General features: G+C 47.1%; 1 protein-coding gene across 2 annotated transcripts in view; it reads left to right on the forward strand.

The window, feature by feature from the left end:
* The first annotated feature begins 8,223 nt into the window (after window positions 1-8,223).
* Window positions 8,224-27,319, forward strand: part of PIK3R6 (phosphoinositide-3-kinase regulatory subunit 6) — a 55,640-nt gene continuing 36,544 nt past the window's right edge. Inside the window, exon 1 of one of the 2 annotated variants that reach the window (XM_084838372.1) lies at window positions 8,224-8,799. The gene's annotated coding sequence lies outside the window, so the exon portion shown is untranslated. Of the gene's footprint in view, window positions 8,800-8,873; window positions 9,221-27,319 lie in introns of those variants that run through there. The other variant, XM_084838373.1, reaches the window with a different exon arrangement.

Here is a 27,319-nt window from a genome sequence, read left to right on the forward strand (position 1 = left end):
TATCATGACTCTGCGTGCATGTGTGTGTAAAGTTGGGTTGTTTTGTGCATTTTCTGGGTTGCGACATCCCACTTGAGAGGTTTAATGTTCAGATCTAATGTTCAGGCTGTTTTTTAGCCATTTTAGTTCCATTAAAATAAAAGCAGCCATAAATGGAAACGTGCAGCATAGTTCAGCCACTGGATGGTGCCCAGGAACCATGCACAGGTTAACTGGTAATTTGGTATCAATAGCATTCCCCATAAGTAGAAAAGTACTTTCTAGCTATTACAGTATGTACCTGATTTCCTGGATTCAGAGTCCCTTTTTTAAAAATGCTGGGGAGGCAGATCGTGGGAGGTGGGAGAATGTTTATGGCCACTACTAAGTTTATTCTTATATTCAAATTAAAAAACAAGTCTGGTGTAGTAGTGGTTAGTGTTGGGCTAGGACTGGTGAGGTTCAAATCCCCACTCAGCCATGAGGCTCACTGGATGACCTTGGGCCAGTCACTTTCTCTCCTCTTAACCTATCTCACAGGTTTATTATAAGGATAAAAGTGGGGGTGCGGAGAGCAAAGGGTGCCACTTAGAGCCTCTTGGAAGAAAGTTGGGATAGAAATGTAATAAATGATAAACAAAAGCAGGACAATGAAAATTTCAAAGGAGAAGAAGACAGGGTTGTATCCAATGTTAGTCCTACTTTGAGTAAACCCATTAAAATGAATGGGACTTAGGTTAGACTGACATCGGATGCAATCTATAACAACCAGCATCTATTAAGGGTCCCCCACCTGCCGTGCATGCGCAGACACCCAAAACAGACCTATGTTTCTTCATACAAAATGATGACGAGTTTTAGTCACAGCTACTGCAGGCTTGTATATTTTTGTTGATCTGCTCCATTCAGTAATAATAAAATGAGATGCATGGATCAAAGGACTTTCACTATAAACCACTTTTGTATTTGGACAGTGCTGCCTGATTGTGTCATGTGAGTTCATCTGTAACCTGTAGAAAAGGGGTAGGTCTTATCACCCAAAGGCTCAGGGTGAATAAAGTTTTCTTACACCAATTGTAACGTTATATCCTGCCTTGGATGGCTAATGCATAATATATTCTAAAAACACTGAAAAAGATTGTTTTTAAAAATCTGACATTTAAAAGAGCCCCCAGTCTCACCTCTGGGCTCAAATTGCATAGCCCAATAAGGCAGCTTAATATCTCATAGGCCCAGTCAGAGCTTTGGAACAACAAAATTCCCAGAGCTGGGGAAATTATAATGCTTAGCACATTAGAAACTAGGAAAAGAGCTTTATAGTACCCCCCACTACGAGAGAAGATTACAACAGCTGGGATTGTTTAGCTTGGGAAAAAGGTGAGTAAGGGAAGACATAATAGCTGTACAAAATTATGCATGGTGTGGAGAATGTGGATAGGGAGACTTTTTTCTCCCTCTTATATAATACTAGAACCCAAGGTCATCCCATGAATCTGACTGGTGGGAGATTCAGGACAGATAAAAGGAAGTACTTCACATAGTGCATAGTTGAACTATGGAATTCACTACCACAAGACGTAGTGATGCCCACCAATTTGGATGGCTTTAAAAGGGGGTTAGTCAGACACGACTGAACAACAACAACAAAGATAAATTCCTGGAGGAGAAGGCTATCAATGGCTACTAGTCCTGATGGCTATGTGCTACCTCCAATATCACAGGCGGTATGCCTATGTACACCTGTTGCTGAGGGACATGGGTGGGAGGGTGCTGTTGCATTCATGTCCTGCTTGTGGGTTTTCTGTCGACAACTGATTGGCCACTGTGTGAACAGGGTGCTAGACTAGATGGAACCATGGTCTGATCCAGCATGGCTCTTCTTACGTTCACTAATCCTTACAATAGGGGACTGAGGCTGGAATAAAGCTTGCTCAGGCTGGATTTGAACCCTTGACTTTGTAACTCTCGCTCTTACCCGGCACACTACACTGGCTTTGGAGATTGACTGACTCAAGGAAGATGACAAAAACAAAGATAGCCATGCTGGTCCATGAAAGAAAGAAAAAATCTACAGTTGAGCAATACCTTTACTAGGTCCAACCTAAACTCCATGAAAATCTTCAAGCTTTCAAGTTCTCTAGAACTCCTCATTTCGTTTATTACATTTCTATACCGCCAAATAGCTGAAGCTCTCTGGGCGGTGTACAAAAATTAAAAATACATTATATATAGTATACAAACACATAAGGCAGCACACACAGACAAGTATATCTAAACCATTTTAAACAATCAAAAATAAAAATCCAGGACCAACTACCTAGCTCATCAGGCTAGGTAGATGATCCCTGCGGTATAAAAGCCCTGAACTGCTGGAGCATTATGTAACTTGGCTGTAATTCTTTTTATTCCCCTGTACAGACCCCAAGCTTCTGCCAACCTAGCAGTTCGAAAGCAAGAAATTGCAAGTAGATAAATAGGTACCGCCTCGGCAGGAAAGGTAACAGCGTTCCGTGCACCTCGGTGTTCAGTCATGCCGGCCACATGACCACGGAAGCATCTTCGGACAGCGCTGGCTCTTCAGCTTAGAAACGGGGATGAGCTCCGCACCCTAGAGTCGGACACGACTGGTTGGGGACACCTTTACCTTTCACCTTTTTACAGACCCCAAGTGCTCATCTTGGCCAAACAGTTATGGCGACTGTTGTGTGTGATGTCATGCCAATGCTACATGCTTTCCACACTCCGGGCCTATTCCAATGCATAGCCAACCTATGGCATCTGTGCGGCATAGTCCTAGTACTGTACACATTACTTTAGGTGGAAATGGGGCATAGTGTATCAACCCTGAGATGTACCTAATGTCAAAGTGTACTGGTTTCAGAACAGCAAACACACCCACGAGCCAGTGGGGATGTGGACTTGTGTACATTTGCACAAATGAGAATCAGAGAGAAGTAAAGAATGTAGAGAACAGAAAGGCAGGGGTGAAAGCCACTCCAAACTATAAGGCAGAGTGAGGTACCTGCTGTAGGAGGCAAATTTGGGGATATCCTCATTAAAGCAAATGAGCAATTGTTCATCCGGGGGAAGAGGGGATGGTGCTATTTTGGATGTTCTAACTGAAGTACCAGATTTCCATGGTCTAAAGCACAGACCACTTTACAATTATCTGCAGCGCTATAGCTGTGCCAGTTTTGAAGTTTCACTTCACTGGATTTTTTTAAAGCTGTGTGGAAAAATCCTTCATCTGTAGTAATCTGGCAGCATATTCAGGAAGATCCTGTTTTTCCTGAGGCTGAGCCAATGCTGCGAACTCAATTTGTTTTCCTTTAAGGAAATGATTTCAAGCTGCTTGTTCAAATCCCACCTGCTCTTAACATTCTTCAAATGAAGGGTGGTTTTTTGTTTTTGAAATGCAAAGTGCTTTTGTGCTTCACCTGTTTCTGGATGCTGGACCTCACTTCATTGTTCAAACTACTCCCTTCTGGGTGCATAGCAAATTCCTTTTCCAATACAGGTGCCTCCCCGTGGCACTTCTAAACTAGAATTTATCAGAAAGGCACGTGCAACGTCTTAAACCATCACAAGCTTGCTTTTCTTATAAGGAAATAGAAACTTGATTAATTATAGAAAGGGGCTTAGGATGCAATTCTAGACAAAGTAAGCACCGTTGAATACAATGAGATTTTTTTTCTGAGTAAACATGCATAGGATTGCGCTGACAGTTTCTCCCTCTCTCTCTCTCTCTACACACACACACACACACACACACGAAGAGCAACTAAATAAACCAGCATTTAAAAACAAAAACCTCTGGATCCAAGAAATCAAAGGGCTATTAATAATGAATCAGAAGACTTCCAAGATCTAAAGATGCTGAGATGGCACCTACTTTAGATGTGCCTTGGTTGTGGGCTGACATCTGGTGGGCTACCAAAAATGCACACCACACCACAGGGCCACCAGATTTGAACCAACATGGCCAGGATAGAGGCATGGATGGGTAATGACAGAGCTGGCAATGACAGGCATAGTGACTTCCAGACTTGCGTATATTGTAAGGCTTGCTGGTCACAGGGCAGCATTCTCCCTTGAATGGAGTGTCCTACCAAAGCCACAGCAGTGTGTTCTGCTGAAAGGCTCTCGAGAACTATGCTTCCTGTTTTAAATGAAATCTTACCTCTGGAAGAGGCACCACCATAATGTGCAAGGATATAATGACCTTACATACGTGCACTTACATGGGCACACACGCACATACTCACTGTACATCTTAAAATCTTAGGTTGGTGGTGGTTAAAGTAAAAGACTATGATTGTCAGAGGCATAATTATCCGTCACTGTCTTTTAAGTCCCCTAGAGTTTAAAAATAAAGTTTGGCATGAGATTTATTTAAGGGAAACTCAATCAAAAATAGAGCCATTTTTAGGGTAGAAAGGCAGGGTATGAATTACGTAGTATGTAAATTATCCTCCCCCCAACTTTAAAGGTGAAAGGTAAAGGTGTCCCCAACCAGTCGTGTCCGACTCTAGGGTGCGGTGCTTATCCCCGTTTCTAAGCCGAAGAGCCAGCGCTGCCCGAAGACGCTTCCATGGTCATGTGGCCGGCATGACTGAACACCGAGGTGCACGGAACGCACCTTTCCCGCCGAGGTGGTACCTATTTATCTACTTGCAATTTCTTGCTTTCGAACTGCTAGGTTGGCAGGAGCTGGGACTGAAGACGGGAGCTCACTCCGTCACGCGGCACTCGGGTCTCGAACTGCTGTCCTGCCGACCTTCCGGTCTGCAGTTCAGCGTCTTAACCACTAAGCCACCACGGGCCCCCCCAACTTTACAAATACGTAAATTACCCTCCCCCAACTTTATGCTTGCCCCATTAAGCGCGCGCGCGCGTGTGTGTGTGTGTGTGTGTGAGAGAGAGGGGGGGGGGAGAGAGATCAGGAAATAGCACAGAGGAAGGGGAAAGTCCTCCTGCCACTTCCCCCTTCTGTTGAAGCTTCTCCCCTGCCAGAGAACTGATGATGAAGCAGAAGCACCAAATATCTAATCTAGTTACCCTAAACGGCAGGTTGTGTGTTGTGTGGAAGCAACAGAGCCTCCAAATATTTCAGTGCAATTGCTGTCCCTACCCCTACCCCAAGTCACCCAGGTCACTCCTGTTTCTACCCCAAATCAGCACAACGGAGCTCCCACTCGCTCACTCACTGGTGTTGGTGCTTTAAGCCCACCAGTTCAGAGAGCCCAGCAAATTCCCCTTCACCTGCTATTCACCAGCTTTGCTTTGACTGCCTAGGGAGTCTCAGCAGCAACTTGCTTATAATTGGGTTATCTAAAGGAGATGGATAGATTCCAGATTAACTGGGCCATCAAGGGTTATTAAGGAGGGCAAGAAAATATTTTTCCTCCTTAACCTTGATCTCTTATTACTAGAAGGCTTCCCAAACACACCAGGTGCAATCCAGCAACTGTTAGCTATGGTCAACAGCTCGGTTTTATGTGGAGCCAGGTGCGCCTAAGTTTGTTAATGTCAAGAGCCTTAAATTGCAACTGAGTTTTACTATATTTTGTACTTCCTTCAGAAGTATTTGGCAATGACTAGCATCTCAGACAGAGCACTAGACATTCTGAACCACTGCTCTGATTCCCTCCTCTGCAGAAGTTCAGCTAGGAGAGAAACCCTCAGGGGATGGTTGCTTTCAGTAGAAACAGAAGCGAGTTTGTGTCTTTAATTGGCATGTGTGCACTCATGTGGCAAAATCCTGGCTGGCCCTTTCACTCAGGGCCCTCTTCTGCGTGAATTAACTTCAGGCATTGAGCCTTTTTTAACCAGTCGGTCTTCTGCTCAAATTATCTGCTTGATCTTCTGTTTAGCTTCCAGGATCAGATAAGGCGATCCTACCTCATGCCGTGAAAGTGTCCTCTTGAAAGGCTTCCGGCCTTGCGTCTGCAGGAAAGTGCCTTAGGTAAACATCTAAGCCCACTGGGGCTTAGATGGCTTAGATCATCCTGCGTAAGGTTCCTGTTGTCCCTGCACTTTGCAGTGTGATGTGACTGAAACATATTCTGTTGACTCTGGAGAAAACCAAGACAGGCCACTGGGTGAGTGAGCCTCTGGTCTGGAATAAGGCTGGAAATCTAAAAGAGCTGACACACTTGGAGCAGAGCCGGGACTGAAGCGAGCCTCTGAGGAACTCAACAGCAGCTGTAGACAAAGGTCCTTGGGAGTGGGATTGGCTCTCTAAACGCAGTCAGAGCATGCTATGATGGCTGGAATTTGCAAGTTGGAATGGCTTCAGAGGTTGCAACAGATCTTGTCACGGAGGTTCACAGAGAACTACTCTCTACCCTAGATCAGCCACCTTGGTTGAATTCTATTTATTGTGGTTTTTATCCCACTCTTCTTTAGAGGGGCTCAGGACAGCAAACACCTTTTGTCCTCAAACAACCCTGTTGTCTGAGAGATTGAGGCTATGGCACAGTGGTAGAGCACCTGCTTTGTATGCAGATGGTCCCAGGTTCAATTCCCAGCATACCCAGGTAGGTCTAGCAAAATTCCTGCCCAAAACCCTGGAGAGCTGCTGCCAGCCAGTGTCGACAATACTGGGCTAGACAGACCAATAGTCTGACTCAGTGCAAGGCAGCTTCCTGTGATCCCTTAGAACATTGAACTACAACTCCCATCATCTCCAGCCAGCATGATCAATGGTTAGTTGATCATTGATCTTCACTTCACTTCTTCACTTCACACAGCGCGTAAACTATGGAATTCACTACCATAGGACACAGTGATGGCCAGCAATTTGGATGGCTTTAAAAGGGGGTTAGACAAATTCCTGGAGGAGAAGGCTATCAATGGCTACTGGTCCTCATGGTTGTGTACTACCTCTGGTGCCAGGGATGGTGGGCCTGTGTACACCACTTGCTGGGGAACATGGGTGGGAGGGTGCTGTTGCACTCGTGCCCCGCTTGTGGGTTCCTGGCCAACAGCTTGTTGGCTGCTGTGTGAACAGAATGGTGGACTGGATGGACCCTTGGTCTGATCCAGCAGGGCTCTTCTTATGTTCTTATGTCAGGAATGCTGGGAGTTGTTGTTCAAAACGCCTAGAGTACACCAGCTTGGGAAAGGCTGCCGCAGAGCCTTCTAGATGGTGACTAGCCCAAGGTCACCCAGCAAGCTTTCAAGCTGAATGAGGATTTGAACCCAGGTCACTCCAGTCCAAGTCCAATGCCTTAACTACTACACTAGCCTTCTCCAACCTGGCCATGCTGGCTGGGGATGAGGGAAGTTGTAGTCCAACACATCTGGAGCACACCAGATTGGGGGAAGGCTGCACTACACCTCCCATCTTGTATTGATCCATTGATGGATGGCCTTCTGAGGTGAAGGCTTTAGCATTGCCAGTCCTTCATTTCTAACCTAAGAGGGGCCAGGACTCATCAAGCCTGCCTGGAAGAGGTGTAGAAAACAGGATTGCAGGTTTTGGCATCTGCAGCTTTCCTTCCCCTTGCATAACAGGGTGGGTGGGGTTGTAAGGTAACTGTAACTGAAAACCAATGCAAAAAGCAGTTTTTGCCATTTCAGAAGAAGGAAACTGCCTGGTGTAAATAGGAAACACACAAAGGTTATGCACTGGGGTAGGTGAGTGAGGGGCGAAATGAGCTGGCCCCAAAAAAGAGATGCTGCTGAAGTCGGTTCCTACGTCCCAGTTCCTTATTTGCATGAGAGTTCGAAATGGAGGTCAATCAGTAAACAGAATAGGACATAACATTTAAATGCCCCGGACATATAAATCAAGCTCTCTGTGATTGGGAGCCTGTCCCCTTCAAGATGAACAAGAATTCTCTCCCATCAAAGCGGTCCTTTTTGTGCAGCACACATGAATGCAAGATGACCCCAGATGACACCGACAAATAAGGAACGAAAGGTATCCTATATGACCCAAACAAGCAGTTTACTGACTGAACTTTGATCGAACTTTCCCACAAATGAGGAACTGAGAACCACCTTCAGCCTCACAAGAGCAAGGAGAGTTCATTTTTCTGCCAAGTGCCATTGGAAGGCAAACCAGCTAGGGAGCTGGCAAACGCCGCCCGGCAGCCACAGGGGAGGGCAAGCAGCTACCTGCCTTCCTCCAAGCAACCTTATCCGTGTTTCTTTATTTAGGGGGGAAAACCCAGCCTCCTTTCCTGCTGGAGATGCCAGGGCAGAGGCAGGGTGCCAGGGCAGGCGCCTCCTCTCCTTGGATAGCGACACCCACGCCCCCCGCTCCGGGTCTGGGCAATGCCCAGCTCGTCCTTGGCTGACTCATGTCATGTCAGGTCATGTCACCTCGCCTCCTCCTGCGGCGGTGCTGCTGCTGCGCCTTGTTGCCTCGGTCCGCGGCTTCTCCTCCGCCACCCCCGCTCGACTGCTCCTGGAGGTGCCACCGCTCGGCCAACGCGGGCCGCCTCCCGCGCTGAGCTCCACGCTTCGTCCGCGGCGGCGGCGGCCGGGAGAGGGGCGCGCTAGGGCGGTCGGCGGCAGACGACGGGACGGAGCGGAGGCCGAGAAACTTTCTCGCCGCCTTCTTCGGACGGGAAGAAAAGGGGAGTGCCGTCGCCCTGCCGGAACCCGAGGAGAGACGCTTGCTGCGGCCTCCGCCTGCGGCCAGGCAGGCGAGGCCGGGCGGGCGGGCGAGCGCCGGGCGCCTTCCTGAGCGAGCTGAGCCAAGGCAGAAGGCGGGCAGGCGCTGGAGCTGCTGCTGCGGGCGGCGGCGGCGGCGGCGGCGGCGGCGGGCGGGACCTCAGCCAGACGCCAGAGGGGCCCGGCCTCGCGGAGGTGAGCCGGGCTTTCCGAGGCCAGCCGGGGGCTTCGTGGGCGCCATGTGGTCTCGCGCGCGCGCGGCGCGGCTTGAGCAGAGAAGGGGCGCTGTGACTGCGACAGCAGGTCTGTGCTGCACGCCGGGCAAATCTTAGCAAAGACGTCGCGGGGGCGGGGGGGCGTGCAGAATAAACTGTGCGGGGATCTCTCGTTTTCTGGAAGGTCCCGAGGAGGGCGTGCCGAAACATTTAGGGAAAGCGGTTCCCGTTCAGGTCGTCCAAACGCAGCACTCTGCCACACAACGTGCGCGAGATTTTGGAGGATCTGGGCGCTCCTTTCCCCAAATCTCTCTGGCGCGGCTGTTGCCCGACGGGAGGGCTCTTTCTTTTTAACTGCAGGAGGATACGAGGCAAGCAGGGCATATGCGGTGATTAAGAAGGTAAGAAGTTGTGCCGGATCAGACCAAAGGCCGCTCTAGTCCAGCATTCTGTTCACACGGTGGCCAACTAGCTGCCTGTGGGAAGCCCGCAAGTTGCAAGTGCACGAGTGCAACAGCACTCTTTGGCTCATGTTCCTCAGCAGCTAGTGATCTGAGGTTAGGGCTGCACCTTGGGGCCAATGTCCAGGGCCCCACAACCTAACCCCTCCCCAAAAGACCACCCAGACAGTGACAGGTGATGGGGGCATCAGAAGCAAACTCCATTTTATGTCTGTAGTCATGATGGTGCTATAATTTTAGTGAGTTTAAAATGCAAAGCTGCACATGCTCAAAGTATTATTATTATTATTATTATTATTTTAAAAACAGGTTTGGCAATCAGTTGCGTTCTAACATATCAGGAATGCAGAAGCAGTTGTAAAGCATGGAATGGGGATGGGGGTTGGGGAGGGACAAATGTTAGTTGCGACTGAACTAAAACACATGGCTGTCGGGAGAAGGGAGCATAAGATCATCTAAGTCCAGGGTCTAAAATTACCTAGCTGCGTTACTGATCTGATGTGGGGCAGGGAGAAAGAAACCGCTCTTTCTCTGCCAGAGAACAGCTTCGGAAGGAAGCCATCCCAACAGGATATCTATGCTTCCTTTTCCTAAGTCAATTTCATGTGCAGAGGAAATGTTTTGTTGGGGGGGGTATTTTTGGTGGGGGAGGAGGAGGACTGGAGAAGAGCGTCCATCCAGAATGGATCTGAGCAAAACAACCGCAGAGAGAGGGAAACAGCGGTGCTTGTGCCCCGATGCCCTGTGACAGGTGCCCCCAGGCAGGCTCAGCCGCGCTGGCACAAACAGTAGCCACTGCCCCGCTTCCTCCCCAGGGCAAGGCAGAGCTGTTTATTCACGATCTGCCTGTTCGGTTTGCTGGCAAAGGCACTTCAGGCTTGTATCCATTATGTACTATGTCCCTGCAGTCTGGGACAGGAAAATCTGGAAGAGAGGTGTGAGGAAGGTTTCGACGGCCTTTGGGCCTTTCGACGGCGCTTGTCAAATACTTACGCAACCCTGAGCTTGTGTTATAGGAGCTTTATCCCTCAGCGCATTTTGCTGGAATGATGCCCTCTCACAGGCATGCCCACACGGCAGCTGCTCGTCCTCCCCATCCAAAGCTATTTATATAAAAGTCTTTTTGCACAGGCAGGTCCATCACTTGATTGGCCAGCCCTTGACCAGTCCTCGCAGGCAAACGTGTGAACAGGCTCCACTGAAAAGCCTTGTGCTGGAGGTGGTATGGAGACTCAGCCTGCCGCTGGGCTTGAGCTGATTCACAGATGCAGGTCACCCCTGATTTGCCTCAGTCTTTGAATGATGAACATCCATGTCTGATTCATGATCAGACCATGGTCAGATCAGACCACGATCAGATCATGGTCTGACCGTGATCATCAGATCATGATCATTAGATCTGACCATCAGATCAGACCATGATCAGAACATGTCTGATTCATGATGAACATCCTTGTCTGATTCACACATGCAGGTCAGTCTTTGAATGATGAACATCCATGTGGGGACCAGGCCAAAGGTGTCCCTGAAGCTGTGTGCACTCCTCCTTCACCCCACCCCACCCCACCCAAAAAACACCTGGAGATCAGGGAGATCACCATGCAGATTTTACAGACTTTGGTCCCACACTCTTCTCCATGAGTGGCAGGAGGGCAAGGGGATTGGTATATTGAGACTTCCTCAACCTGGTGCCCTCTGAATGTGTTGGACTGCAACTCCCAGAATTCCCCAGCCAGCAGGTATGGGTTGGCTGGCATAGGCTGGCTGGTATAGGCTAATGTTGTCTCTGTTGCGACTGGTTCAATAGAGAAGTGCAGCTGGTCTCCAAAATGTTAAAATATGCAGATATCCTTTCCACATGGCTAATTTCAGTGGGGGAGAGGACTCTGGGAGATCATCACATGATTCCAGGCCACTGTGGTTTCATGTTGCACCATAGTGGATTCTTATAAAGTCACTGTGGAATGGCTGCAGCAGCACTGAGAGATGGCCAGCCTGTACAGGGTAGCGAGTGTCCCCATGCCATCAGAAACTAAATAGAAATGTCAGATCATGCTAACACTCACAGCGCTGCACGGCCCTGGGCTATAGAAATGGCTGGCCCCCTGCCAAATTCAAGGTGCTGCAAGGGGGGTTAGCTGTGGCTAAAAGTGGTGCCTAATTAAGCCAGAGGAGTGAACAAGAGGCCAGCCACCACAGTTCTCAAAAGGAAGCTGTGCTTAGAAGGCGGCAGAGTTCACTCCTTCCCCATTTCTTCACATGGCGCATAGTTAAACTATGGAATTCTCTTCCACAAGATGTAGTCCTGGCCACCAACCTGGATGGTTTTAAGAGGAGATTGGAGAAATTCATGGACGATAAGGCTACCAATGGCTACTAGCAGTCTTGACAAAGGACAAGATGGCACACTCTCCATTCTAAGCTGGCCACACTGGCACTTGACTCTTACTTCAACACTGGTGATGGGACAGCATCCTCCACCTCACCACATAGCCACAGGCTAGCTTAGCAGGGGCAGGGCAGGCTGAATGGAACACACAACTCTGTCCTCTAACAAAGGGAAACCGCTAGTGGGCGGCCCGCATTGCTGCCTCCACACCACTGAGCATCTGCCGCCTGAAGCAACTGCTTCACTCTGCCTAATGGTAGGGCCAGCCCTGACCACTAGTCACGATGGCTATGTGTTACCTTCAGCATCAGAGGTGGTTTGCTTCCATATACCTGTTACCGGGGAACATGAGCAGGAGGATGCTATTGCTTCTGTCCTGTTTGTGGGTTTCCCACAGGCATCTGGCTGGCCACTGTGTGAACAGAATGCTCAGCTAGACAAGGCCATTGGTCTGATCCAGCCTGGCTGCTCTTATGTTCCATGGAAGACACATGAAGGAATCCTGGGCCATTGTGCAGTTGTGTACACAACCTGCATTGGAACTTCTCTGGAGCTTGAAAGGATACCATGCTAAGGGTTGCATTACTTAAGTAATTCCTGCAAGAGGAATTCGTCTTTTCTTTTTAGGGAAGAGGGAATATGAGTGGGGGAGAGTATGCTGCTCTACCAAGTTTTTGCATGTGCTGTCTCAGTTTGTGGCTGCTTTTTTCCCCCTATGACCAGATTTGGCAACAAGTGTTGGAATTTTCCCCCCATCCGTTGTTTTTCTGAAACTGTCACTGGACATGGGAGGGGAGATGCTAAATTTTAACTGACCGTTGCTTCCTGAAAGCCATTTTCTTTTTCCTAAATGTAATTAAATGTGACGCTCTGGAGGAATTCTCCAAAGAATCGTTAACGTCCAGGAACCGGTCTGCACATCCTTCTCTGGCTACAGTCCAAGACATGCCTGTCCAACAGGCAGAGCTGGCCTTCGTTAATTTGACACGATGTGAAAAACAATATTAAAAGGTCCATGTAGCTCCTCTGGTGCCTCTGTCCTCACCCACCTGGGACTGGATCTTGTACTTCTTGCCAGGTTCCAGTGGAGCATCTTGGATGTGTTACTGCCAGCTTGCTACCCCCTCCTGTGGTCCACTGTCACTTTCCCTCTGCAGTCCTATGCTATGCTTACTTGGAAGTGAGTCCCCACTGTAACCAGTAGGGTTTACCCCTATTTCAACACTCACAGGATTTGGACTGTTAGCTTCAAGTTGTGACAGCTTCAGGATCCAATAGGGTTATACATGTTCCCTCCTCTCCCTCACTGCTTAGCTTCTGCCACCACCGAAACATGCCACTCCATGATACAACTCCCCTTTGCATGGTCAGAGAGAGAGAGAGAGAGAGAGATTGAGTGGCAGCAGACGGCAGATTGAGACTAGCACTGGGCAATCATTATGCTTAAAATGTACGTTGTGGGAGAGACAGGTGTAGCTGGCTGGGGGATTATAGGAGTTGGCTGGGGATTATGGGAATTGTAGTCCAACATATCTGGTGGGCGCTGAGTTGGGGAAGGCTGATATAGTGGGTTGGATCCAGCATCATGGTTTCACCAGCAGAAGGATACCACTGGTGAATGGGGCTTCCACATCCTCTACTCCCACTTGCAGCCCTCCACGCACCCTCCAAATCTGCTCCGGAGGTATGGGGGCGATTCGATGGACCCTCCGGAAGAGATTTGGAGGATGTATCTGGGGGACTGCAGTGGGGAGGAGAGGATGCAGAAGTCTTGTTTCACCAGCAGTATCCTTCTGCTAGCGGAACCACGATGCTGGAGCCAACATGTAGCATTTCAGTTCTCCATTTTGATCCTTTTGAGTGCTTCACGTACATTGCTTCAGTATTCTTCACAACTATATTATAAGGTAGTTTGAGGCCTCAAATGAGGCCTGGTTCTTCTTAGCTGAATCCTGACTTGGAAATGGACGTTGGGCTATGAGAATCTGAAAATATAAGCAAATTATTTTTGCCTTGTCCGTACTAACATCATAGGAAAGAGAAACTACAAGGTAGAACTAGAAATCTATTGTTTTTGTTTATTTTCCTATAGACAAGTATTATGCATTGTTGATTGTTCTGATTTCCTAATAAATCTTATAGTTACACAACTGTAATTTGTCCTGTCTTTTGAACCATTTAAGCTTATAGCTGTTGCTCTGACATTTCAAATGACTATTAATTATGAATACTATTGTTACAGTGGGGCCTACAGTTCTTGGGAATAAGGGAAACTCACCTGAGAATAAGTTGAGACAAACTTCTGAAGCCTGGAGGGCCTTAATGTTGCTAATTTGGCAAGCGGTGGTAGCTTTCACAATGGTTTTAGAGCAGGGTAACCTCTGTGTCCAGTCAGATGTATGCTTTGAAAGTTAAGGTCTCATCGTGGCCAGGGAGCATCTTCTAAAAAGGTTGGTTAAAACCACTGCTTTCATCTCTTGTGTGCTATAACTGCAGTGTCAGGTATACGCTGATATTACGGAAGATGCTTCTAAGCACCGGGAGGTGTGACACTGATCTCTTGAGGTGACCCTTGCAGACGAGCTAAGAGAACTGATCTAACTGCAGGGTCCTCTCATGCAGACCATTGTCATTTTAGCCGAATTTAGTCTACCTGCCTCATCTCTCCTTCTGGGAGACTCCCTCAGACAAGGGACGGTGGGCAATCTCGCTGGACACCCTCCCAGGCCTGAATGCCACACTTTGAGGGTTCCTTTGTCAAAGTGAGGCATTGTGAGGGAGCCCTGCAGACTGCCTGTATATTTTGCACTGCTCCTGCATTGCAGTAAAATAGACATTTGAAACTCCTCTCTAACCATCAAGGTAAAGGGCAACAAAACCTGAACTCCAAATACACTTTTCATTATATCATATGTATAACTAAACAGCTACATGGACAATAGTGACTTACATAACTGTTGCTGAGAATGGCCATTGAAATGCATTGGTTTCTTCTGCATGGCCATCAGAATACCTGGAATTTTCAAATGGCAGTTAGAATGCATAATAATCCAAGGGTGTTTGGTTGCTTTCCTGTCTGTCTTTAGGGAGCATCCCCAAATGGCTAAAGGGAAAAATACTGCCATTTTGAAGAGCCACTGAAGTACACTGGCATGGGATGGATCCTTCTAAGTTGCCTCCCCTCACCCAATTGTCACATCCATCCTCATCTGCATAAAAATCAACTAAATTTGCAAATGCCTGTTGAAATGCATTAGAATAGGTTGGAATCCTGCACCCTGATCTGCAGGCCTGAGAATAAAGCTATGTAAAAGGCCTTTGCCATTCCATAGGACAATAAGGAATGCATTAAGAAAGCTTTATTCCTGCTTGATTGCCTACAGGCTGAATTCCTTAATGACCGTAGGAATCATAGAATCACAGGGCTCCATCACACAGGCGGAGAATTCCACATCAATGCCGGTTCTTTCCCCATCCAGTATCATTGCAGGACTGGGTTGTTCTCTTTAGATGGCTGTCCCCGTCATGTTATTCATTTCCATTTCTTTCCTTCTCATGGGGGTGGTGATGCCGCTCAGCGGCATCGCCACCTTTCTGCAAGAAAGCATCACCTTTGCTTGGGGTGTAGTGACAGCTCCTCCTTGCTTCCTGCACCTTTCTCTGCCCTTGCACAGTGATGGATGGGGACTGACACACACACCCCGCCTCCCCGTTCAGTGTTTTTGAAAATCTCTGCCATTTACACAGCTGTTTACTTGCTGGGAATGCACAGCAGGGGGGCGTCCTGGCAGGTCAGAAGACCGGCACGCTGCTTAGCCAACCTGCTGCTCTGCCGGCCTGCTGCCTTGTTCAGAACGCTGCAGGCTGGAAATGGCAAGGACCCAAAGTGGTGCAGGCACAGGAAGGCGACACGCCCCACAGCCTATCGTCACCACCTTTGCCATCATGACCGCACCTCCGACAACCCAAAACAACCGCCCACAGCCGCCAACACATAATGGTTCATTTGCGCTAGGGGAGAAATACACGGGGAGGTCATGGCGCTCCATTTGCACATATTTGGAAAAATACCACATTTTTTCAGTTTGAGGAAAACATGGGATAGGTGAGTGGAAATGGTGGGATAATGACTGGACAATAACGACGTCATGTAATGGACCGGCACAATTCATTAAGTGGCCAATTCATTAAGTGGCCAATGTGCAATAAACTAAACTGGAGGTGTAGAGGTTCCCATAGAGTTGGAAAGGGCCATTTAGGCCATCAAGTCCAAACCCCTGCTTAGCACAGGATGTACGCTGCCTTGAGTTCCTTGGAGGAAAAAAGGCAGGATATAAATGCAGTAAATAAATAAAGCAAGCAAGCAAGCATCCCTGACAGATGGCTGTCCATTGTCTCACGGCTCTGACCATTAGGAAGTTTTTCCTGATGTTCAACAGAAAACTGCCTTCCTGTAATGTAAGCCTGTTATTTTGTGTCCTACAGTTTTGGATGATAGAGAACATGATGCAGCCCTCTTCTGTGTGACAGTCCTTTAGGGACTTGAAAAGTGCTATCATATCCCCCTCAGTCTTCTCTTCTCAAGGTTAAACAAACCCAATTCCTTCAATCTTTCCTAGTAGGACTTAGCTTCTAGTCCCCTGATCATCTTTGTTGTCCTTCTGTGAACTTGTTCCAATTTATCTGAATCCTTGTTAAACTGTGGTGTCCAGAACGGGACACAGTATTTGAGGTGAAGTCTGACCGGTGCAGTGTAGAGTGGGACTATTACTTCCTGTGATTTAGAACTAAACTTTGATGCAACCTAAAATTGCATTTGCGTTTTTTTCAGCCACATCACACAGCTGACTCATATTCAGCTTGTGATTGACTACACCTCCAAGATCCTCTTCACATGTTCTATTGTCAAGCCAGGTATCTCCCATCTTATACCTGTGCATTTGATTTCTCTTTCCTAAATGAAGAATTTTTCACTTGTCTCTGCTTAATTTCATTCTGTTGCTTTCGGCCTAGTTTTCTAGCCTATCAAGATCATTTTGAAGTTTGTTTCTGTCTTCTAAGGTATTGGCTATCCCACCCAATATTGTATCTTCTGAAAATTTGATAAGCATTTCTCCCACCTCTTCCTCCAAGTCAATAATAAAAATGTTGACGAATACAGGGCTCAGGACCAAACCCTGTGGCACCCCATTCGATCACTCCCTCCAGTTTGATGAGGAACCATTGATGACTACTCTTCGAGTATGGTTCTCCAACCGGTTGTTAGTAGTAGTGCCTAGAATTAGAAGGTGGACCTGTCAGTCACTCAGCCACACTCCTTCCCCCTTCCCCCAGTCATAATTGGCATTTTGAGAAACAAAACTAAAAGACACTATTTGCAAGACATGAAGTCTCTGCATCTCCTGCATCTCCAAAACACAAGTCGGTAACGAAGCCCATTTGGCTCCGGCTTTGGTTCTGTTGGCTCTGGAGGGAAACCCACTTCACCTCAAGTATTAACAGAATCACCCCACTTCACCTCAAGTATTAACAGAACTGGACCAAAGTGGCCTGATTCAGTTCAGACTTCATCCAAAGCCAGTGTACCACATAATACACACACGTGCAATTCGAAATCACACGTACACACATGCAGCTCACTAGAAACTCATCTATTCAACACATACACATATGCCATCAAATACACACAAATAAATATAGGCCCATTTCAGTCACACACAGCAAGCAAATCCACAATACATTCACATGTGAAATTCCACTGAAAACACACCAAGCCATTTCCTAAATTTAAGACCCAAACAGGCCATGAGGCATATGCTCATGGCAAAGGAAAATTTACAAGTATGTATCAGGACAGCAGATGTTGCTAAAGTTCCTAGTTGTAAAGACCTACATAGCGAGTGTAGTCATAGCAAGCCCTTCTGCGGCCAGTTTCTTTCAGTTTCCATTCTGCTTTCATGTAGGACAGTGCCCACATCCTTTTTCTTTGGAATATTTGACATGACAGGTGAGCCAACACAGGCAACGGACACACAATCATATATTAAAAGATAAGAGTTTTTCCCTGCTCAGTGCTGAGAAAGGAAGCCTTCTCCAATGCTCAACAGGAAAAGCTCTTCTCTCCGATCAGCTGCTGATTGGAAATAAGAGCTTTGCCTTGCTAGGAGAGGGGGTGGAGCCTGGGGAAGAAGCTGTGGGCTGGATGGAGAGCCCCCATGGGCCAGAGGTTCCCTATGCTTGTTGTAAGGTCTATTCAGATAATGTATACTAAGTAGTACCAAAATGGTGACAGAGAGAAGTGGGAGTGGGGTTGTAAACTTCCAAGGTTCCGGGGGGTGTGTGTGTGTGCATCTGAGGGTGATAGTGGGGCTCCTTGGGTAGTATACAATGTTAGTCCTACACAGAGTAGACCCATTGAAATGAATGGGACTTAAGTTAGTCATGACTAACGTAAGTCTCATTAATTTCAGTGGATCTACTCTATGTAGGACTAACGTTGGATGCTGTCCTTGATGTTTCATACAGATCACTGTTCAGTCTCCCCCAGCCATTTCAATGTATATCTGTGTTCAGAAATTCAGTTCATTAACGGGCAGCAAATCCTGCAAGCTTGGATCCTGCGAAATTGCTATCTCCATACGCTCCTATGGCAATTTGGAAAATCAATTTGTTTTTATGAGGATGGAATGAGAGACAGGATCCAATCTCTGTAAAAGAAAACTTTCCTCCAGCTATTTAAAAATTCAGTTGATTGACACAGCAAACAGCAACACCTGCAGGCATTTAGCAAGAATAAAACCATCTCAGTGCATCCCTTAACTGCCATTTGGAATGGCAAACCTTTTGTATACCTCTGTTCTGAGCCTCGAAGCTCATGGTGCAGGACCCGAACCCATTCCAATACATTTTAGTGGCCATTCAGAAGGGCATTTTTTTTCTTGTTGTGGCCATTTGTGGATAGTCTCTGAACACCATTCTGTAAACAACCAATTGCCGTGGGTTTATGCATTCCAGTGACCACTTGGAAGGAATCAGTGTATTTCTATTGTCATTCTTGTCATTTGTTTTAGACATTTATCTCACTCTCTAGCCGCCATGCAAGTAGGGTTTTTTTTTCTTAATTCACAAAATGGGAGCAGAATCATGTGCAGCTCACTGTCTGTTGAATATGTCAGATACTGAGGGAGGATGGAGGTAGCTTCCCTCCCCATGTGTGTTAATACCTCAGGAGCACCTAACCCTATATATCTATGTATTGTGGGGCATAAACCGAAGGCCACCACAAGAAATGAGCAAAACCAGCCAGCTTTTATGTATAGAACAGCTTCAGTCAAGGTCTCTGACACGGCCATTGCTCGATTTTGTGGGATCAGTTTCAGTTGCTGAGGCCTGATGATGTGGACAAGGTGCTTGCCACAGTTTGACCGACCACATGCTCTCTCAATCCTTGCCCTTCCTGGCTAGTAAGAACTAGCTGAGGAGGCATGACTGGGTGGGACCAGGGAGTGGTAAATGCATCTTTGTGTGAAGGGGTGGTTCCTGCTGTCCTTAAGGAGGCAGTAGTGCGACCACTCCTGAAGAAACCCACTTTGGACCCAATGGTATGTGACAACTACCATCCAGTCACAAGTCCTCCTTTCTTAGGGAAGGTACTTGAGAGGGTCATGGCAGAGCAATTGCAGACACTCTTGCAGAATACTGATTATGTAGACCCATTCCAGTCTGGGTTTCAACCTGGTTACAGGACCAAATTAGCCTTGTTCACACTGCTGAATGACCTTTAGTAGGACAGGGACAGGGGGAGCGTGACCGTACTAATTCTGCCTGGTCTTTCATTGGCTTTTGATACCATTGACCATCATATCCTCCTGGATTGACTCCGTGGGATAAGCATTGAAAGCACACTGTTACAGTAGTTCTGTTCTTACTTATGGGGTTGATTTCAGAGAGTAACATTAGGTGACCATTCCTTGGCCCCTTGGTAATTGAGCTATGGGGTTTCATAGGGTACCGTCTTGTCCCCAGTGTTGTTCAACATCTATATGAAACTGTTGGGAGCAGTCATTAGGGGATGTGGAGCCAAGTGCCATCAGTGTGCTGATGACACACAGCTCTATCTCCCCGTGACATATGAATCAGGTGAGGCTATGCAAGTCCTGGATCAGTGCCTAGACTCAGTGATGGGCCGGATGAGGCCCAATAAAATGAAGCTGAATCCTGACATGATGGAAGTCCTGTGGGTGAGTGGTTCCCAAGCATGGGAGATAGGCTCTTTGCCTGCTCTGGATGGGGCTGCACTCCCTCTGAAAGATCAGGTTTGTAGTCTGGGGGTACTCCTAGATCCATCACTGTCGCTGGAGGCCCAAGTGGCCATGGTGGCTTGGAGTGCCTTTTACCAGCTTCAGCTGGTTCAACAGCTACTGCCTCTCCTGGACAGGGATAGCTTGGCCACAGTGGTACAGGCATTAGTAACCTCAACACTGGATTACTGCAAGGCACTCTATGTGGGGCTGCCCTTGAGGCTGGTCCGGAAGCTGGAGCAGAATGCAGCAGCTCGGCTGTTGTCAGGAGCTGCCCCTTTTCAGCATGCAACTCCTTTGCTGAGGGAACTGCACTGGCTGCCTATTCACTACCAGGCCAGGTTTAACGTTTTGGTACTAAGGATCTGGGCCGGGGGGTATCTGAGAGTAGGGATGTCTTAGTTGTAGTAGGCATCTTGGAAGCATCTGAACCCTGACTCGGCACCTGTTTTCTTAGAGATCTTCCACTGCCACGAAGCAATCTCTAGGGCTAGCCATTTGGGGTTGCCGGAATCAACTTTCTTATCCTATACAGAGGCGCCCCGTTAGACCCAATTAGATATAACTGACAGCATATGACGTGGCTTTTATGTCAATTATTTTGATCAGCTCCAATATCTTCCTGTAACTATTTAGCTCTTTACATTGTTTTTACATTTTATATGTTAATGATTTTATATTGTATTTTGATTATCTTCTTTTTGTAGCTTATAATTTTTGTGAACCACCTAGAGAGTTTGTCTGTTGGGCAGTATAGAAATGAAATTGTTGTTGTTGTTGTTGTTGTTGTTGTATAAAGCCCTAAACAACTTGGGATCAGGATACTTGAGAAAGTACCTTCTCCCTTATCAACGTGCCCAGCCACTGAGAGCATCTCTACACCAGCCTAAAATCCTGCATTAAAATGGGGCTTTCTGCTTCAGTTTTAAATGCAGGATCACAATGGACTCCCGTTACAATGGACTCCTTTCCCCCCTCCCCTCCCCTCCCCTCCCTTCTCCCCCTTATCTGTGTCTCTCATATGTTTCATTGATCTTGCTCTTCTTCTTGTGGCGTTTTATGGAGGGCACTCAAGCCAAGCAGAACACAAGCGGGATAATTTGATACCTCATTATCTCTGATCTCTTTAAAAATGGAATAAACGTCATTTAGTGCAGGAGACACCCTGGAGGTTCACGATGTCATCTAGAGGGCCTGTGAGTGAGCAATCTCAATAGCAGGATAAAAGCTCCATGTGAAGAAGCTCTGAGTCATCAGATGGTGGTTCTCGTGGTGGTTCTGCATGGACTTATGGCCCAATTGGAGTCCACCTGGAATAGAGCCTTCAGTGTGGTGGCTCCCTTTCTGCGGAATCCTGCCTCTGGAGGTCAGGGAGGCACCAGTGTTGTGTTGTTTTTGGTGCCTGTTTGAAGACATCTTTATTTCAAGAAGCATTCCTTGATAGACAAGTCACAGTTTTTGTTGTTGTTCTGTTTCTAAAATGCTTAATATGCTGTTTTATTGTTTATATGTTTCAATATGGAGTTTTATTCTTTTTGTCTTTTATTGTTCATGACTCTGGAATCTGTTTAGATGTGGTGAAGTATATACATGTTTTAAATCAATAAAATAAAAATGCCAATTTAATCTTGAAAATATGCAAGAGTACATCTTTGAATGTTGCTCTGAATCTGCCCCTGAAATCTCTTCCCTCAATCAACTGAAAACCTAGATTAAGGGTAGGTCTCCAGATGTTTTGGACTACAACTCCCATATTCCACAGCCAGCATGACCAATGGTCAGGGATTGTGGGAGTTGTAGTCCAAAACATATGAAGGGCACCAGGTTTCCTACCCCTGCTCTAGATGGTACCCCTGAGGGGCTTCTTGTGGGGGGGGGGGGCGACAAAGATTAAAAGTCAAGTAACTTTGTTAGCTGATTTGGCGGCAGGGGGCTGTATTGAACTGGAAATCTAATCAGACTGTGGACAAAGTCAAATCAAACAATTCTAAATTCTAAATATATTTAATTGTAAATAAGTCTCAGTTCTTTTTATGGAGCTTTCAGGTAAATGTGTTTAGCACTACAGCCAAAGTCAGTAGTCTCTTGGGATCTATGGGGCTTTCCCCATGGCAAGTAAAAAGAGGTGACATCCTTGTTGTGATCACACACTACTTTTCAAACTATGAACAACAGTGGACTTGCTGATTGTGGAAACCATGGGACTTACCGGAGGATAGTCAAACTTGAGTAACTCTAACCATTCATGTGGACAATAACTCCAAAATACGCTCTAATTCATATTTCTCTAAAAACTAAGATAGTTTTTGTGTCTACTTCTGTCAGGGTGGAAACTGAACCAATAGAGCCCCAGAGCAGTTCTGATTCTGAGGAGGAACAGCAATCCGTGGGAGAGGAGCTCGCTCATCTCTCACAAGCACAGCAGCTGGCAGAGATTCCTCCTGCCAGCATTCCTGGGAGAGATAGTGACCCTGATAGTGAGAGAGCGCTGGAGGGGGGCTTGCTGGACACTCGGCGCAGATGCAGGGAGCGACGACAGATGGAGGGCGCAGAAAGGAGGCGTAGCGCTCGTTTGGTGCGCAAACAACGGTCGCGTCCCGAGGACCCAAGGGAAAGAGGGAGGAACTCTCCCTAGCCCATAAGTTCAGGGTCTTCCCGTGGTTCTCCTTCAAACAGGGACCAACTGCCTTACCTGGAGCTTAGGCTACTCTGCTATCTTTCCCCAGTGCTGTTCCTTGCTTTGTTGCTAGTGATTAGTATCTAAAAGAGTCATAAAGGAATAAAGTCTCAGAAAGAATCCTTGTGGTCTGTGTCCTGAGTTGGCTATTGGTGGGGACTGCAAGAGGCAGCTAGGGCGCTCCTGACAACTTCTTTGCTTTTCCTTCATTTGTCCAGTTCATAAGAGTGGAAATCAGCTGAACTAAGTTGTTCCTCTGGAATAAGTGACTGTGTGAATAATTCCTGGTAGTTCTTATTTTTGGCATTTGGGAACTAATGAAGCATGCATATCAACCAACTGGGAACTTAAATTTTTTAAGGTGCAATCCTATGCAGATAGGCGGCCACCTCCGAACTTGGAGGCGACCGCCTATCCAATGCAGGGCAGGAGAAGCACGGAGGGGATTGTTCCCTCAGCGCTTCTCCTGCACTGCATTTTCGGCTAGACAGGAGGGCAGAGCGGGGGAGGAGGCTGCCATACAACACATTAGAGATGGTGGAGAATTCTGCCACGGACTCCAGTGAGGCCGGATTCTTTAGAATCTGGCCCCCAGGAGTCCGTGGCGGAATGGACTGCTCCCCCTGCCACCCTGCAAAGTCTCTCCGGCAGGTCTGAATCCGTATGCTGCAGTCTCCTGCTCCAGTGTGCGGCCGTGAATGGTATCCTGCGTAGGGGACGCCATTTGCGTCCCGCCTTTAGCAGTGATACACTATGTAAATATTTATGTAGCCTATCACGACAAAGAGCAGGGACGCAAATGGCATCCGCTACACCATTTGCGTCCCCCCTGTAGTCATGATAGGCTACGTAAATACTTACGTAGCCTATCACAGCAAAGAGCAGGGACGCAAATGGCGTCCACTACGCCATTCGCATCCCTGTTCTTTGCAGTAATAGGCTATGTAAATGTTTACGTGGCAGACTGGTTGTGTGGGATCGGTTCCAGCTTCTTCCTTCAGAAGAAGTGGACAAGGTGCTTTCATCTTTAAGGCCGACCACCTGCTTACTCGATCCTTGCCCGTCACCCGCTTACTCGATCCTTGCCCATCTTGGCTCATTATGAGCTGCATGGAGAGACTTAGGGAGGGGATCAAGGTGGTGGTGAATGCCTCCCTTGAGGAGGGAGTGATGCCATCAGTCCTCAAGGAGGCGGTGATAAGACCACTGTTAAAGAAGCCCTGCTTGGATCCCCAAGACTTGAACAACTTTTGCCCAGTCTCGAATCTGCCATTTTGGGGCAAGGTGATCGAGCAGGTAGTGCAGTTGCAGGCACACTTGGAAGAAGCCAATTATCTGGATCCATTTCAGTCGGGCTTCAGGCCTGGGCATGGGACAGAAACAACCTTGGTCGCCTTGGTGGATGATATAGGGAGAGTCCTGGATAGGGGCGAATGCTCCTTCCTTGTTCTTGATCTCTCAGCAGCTTTCGATACCATTGACCATGGTATCCTCCTGGACCGCCTGGAGGGGTTGGGCATAGGGGACACCATTTTACGGTGGTTCCATTCCTTCCTCTCTGGCAGGTACCAGAAGGTAGCTCTGGGGGAGGAGAGTTCAGATCCTTGGCTGCTCACTTGCAGGGTCCTACAGGGTTCTATTCTCTCCCTGGTGTTATTTAATATCTATATGAAGCCACTGGGGGCTATCATCAGGAGGTTTGGGGTGCAGTGTCACCAATACGCAGATGACACACAACTCTACCTCTCATTTAAATCCTCGCCAAGGTTGGCTGTAGAAACCCTGTCCAAGTTTCTGGAGTTGGAGAGTGGCTGGATAGAAATGACTAAGCTGAACCTGAACCCCGACAAAACTGAAGTTCTTTTTGTGGGAGACAAGGGGAGGTTGGGTGATGTTGACCTGGTGTTTAATGGGGTGCAGCTGCCCCTGAAGGACCAGGTCCGCAGCCTGGGGGTCATTTTAGACTCCCAGCTGTCCATGGAGGCTCAGGTGTCAGCTGTGAGCCAGGCAGCACTGTACCAATTCCATCTGATATGGCGACGGCGCCCCTACCTCCCTAACCATCTGCTCCCATCAGTAGTTCATGCCTTGGTCTCCTCTCACCTAGACTATTGTAATGCGCTGTATGTGGGGTTACCCTTGAACACAGTTGCAGCTGGTGCAGAACGTTGCAGCCCATCTGATTAAAGGCAGCCATCGGCGAGACCACATCACTCCAGTGCTGAAGGAGTTGCACTGGTTACTAGTTGTTTTCCGGGCCAAATTCAAGGTGTTGGCATTGACCTTTAAAACTCTATACAGTTCCGGCCCAGTCAACCTTAAGGAGCGCCTCCAACACCAGGGACGCCGCTCAACGAGATCGGCCTCGGTAGGCCTTCTATCTGTCCCATCAGCAAGGACAACTAGGCTGGTGAGGACTAGGGAGAGGTGGCCCCCCTCTGTGGAATTCTCTCCGTAGTGACCTCCGCCATGCCCCCTCTTTGATGAACTTCTGCCGGGCTTTAAAAACCTGGCTGTTCAGGAGGGCATTTGGGGTGGGTTAGGGTTTTTTTAGAGTAGTGTTGTTTTGTTATGTTGTTTTGCTCAGTTGATTATGTAAACTTGTTATTAGTATTGTATGCTGCCTAGAGTGGCTGGGCAGCCAGCTAGATGGGTGGCTGATAAATCAAATCAATCAATAAATAAATAGTTCAAAGCAACAATTAAGCTCTTTGGCACTTACACTGATATTGGCTAATAGTAGCTGTTCAAGATGTGTACAAGAGAAACAGGTCAGTTGTAACACATTCTTCTTTCCATATTATTTATTTAGGGATTTCTGTACTACCCTTCACCATCAGTTTTCAGAGCAGTTAGTGAATAATGATACATAAAACCTTATTTTCCATCAACCAAGGCCCTGGCGAAGGGTTAGGGTCTAAGAAGTCTTCTCTTGTAACTAATATAGTCCACCAGTGAATGCTGGGAAACCATGCTCCCCTTGCTGCTTCATGGTTTGCTTTTTCTATGCAGTATTTCAGGCCTGATGATGGAGATGATGAAAAACTTGTCTTTTAGTCATTTTTTTTTTTAATCATGACAGAGCTGAGTAACATCAGAACTTTGTGGGCTGGAGGTTATTTGTAGCCACAGCAATCACCCTATGGAAGGTGTGAAGAGGAAACTAGCATGTATGTAATGACTTCTGCCTCAACCGGGGTCTTAAAAATAGAAGCGGAAATGGTGAAGTGGCAAAAGTCTCCTGATGCTGCTTCTGTGAAAGGCCATTTGACTCCATGTTAATGAGTGACAGGAAACGAAACTTGAAGCCCTCAAGGTAGTAGGTTCTGTGGATACTAATATGGGAAAGTTGCTTTGAATGGGCACAAACAATGGTCAAATATGATCAGCCAATTTTGCAAAATATTATGCACAATGAATCTAATTATATTTTTCGATTGAACTGAAATCTTGCAGGGGCTGGAAAACAAATCTAGCCTCTTCTCTTTGGTTCTGAAATTTTAATTTAAGAACAACTTGGAGGATGCTTATGTAGTATGTATAATTGTAGGTGGGATTTAGTGTCAAATGTAAGAGAGCTGTACCTTAAATTTGGATAACAAATGTTTAAGTTCGTGGTTAAGTTGTGGTGCAACCTTCTCTCCCCCGTTTCACACATTTACACAAAGGCATACAGAGTGGTGCAAGAGTCACAGGGTTCTAGGAGGTCATGGAGAATAATTCTACCTGGAGTCACTACTCACATCCACCTCTGTGTCCCTCTCACCTGATTGCTACCCAATGGTACAGGGAGAGACCACCTGCATGTCTCTGTTCACAGGATCTCCTCACAGTACAACTGGATGCTTGTTAGAAGTTAAAGAGTGAATTAACTGGAAAGGCTAAAGGATCTCCCGTAGCTCAGGGTTCCTGACTGTACTGCACCAAAGTTTATATTTCTTTTTTTAAACCTTCAAGCATATCCAAAAGGCTCCAGTAACAGGCATAAGGATGCTACAACAATGAAAAACAGTCAGGGACTGCTTCTTGGAGGGTATATTGTGTTACCCTTGTATCTTATGGCATCAAGTTGATGAAGTGGGCACTAGCCCAAGAAAGCTTGGATCATAATAAATCCAGTGGTATTGCTAGGTAATTTTAGACCCTGGACTTAATGGTCTTTAATGATGGGGTTTAGATGGCCATGTGTATTACTTCAGTTACAAAGCACACAATAAACATTTCTCCAATTGCCACCCCGTGCTTTATGACTGGTTCTACATTCCTGATGTTAGAACAACAATAACACAACTGTTTGCCAACCCTGATTGAAAAACATAAATACTCCAAATATTTTAAGCTCACTTAAATCATAGCACCATCATGACTGCAGATATAAAATGGAGTTTTCTTCTGGTGCTTTCATCACCTGCTGCTGTCTGGGTGGACATTTCAGGGGCAGGGGGTCGGTGCTGGACTTTGGCCCCAAGCTTCAGCAAGCAGGGCATATGTAATGATTAAGAACATACAAAGAGCCCTGCTGGATCAGTCCAAAGGCCTCTCTAGTCCAGCATTCTGTTCACACAGTGGGCAACTAGCTGCCCATGGGAAGCCCACAAGGAGAACACAGATGCAACAGCACCCTCCTGCCTGTGTTCCTCTGCAACTGGTGATCTGATGAATAAATCTGTTGG

The sequence above is a fragment of the Heloderma suspectum genome, chromosome 2 (genome assembly GCF_057233095.1).
Source record: "Heloderma suspectum isolate Gila_16-S chromosome 2, 16-S_ref, whole genome shotgun sequence".
NCBI classification, from domain to species: Eukaryota; Metazoa; Chordata; class Lepidosauria; order Squamata; family Helodermatidae; genus Heloderma; species Heloderma suspectum.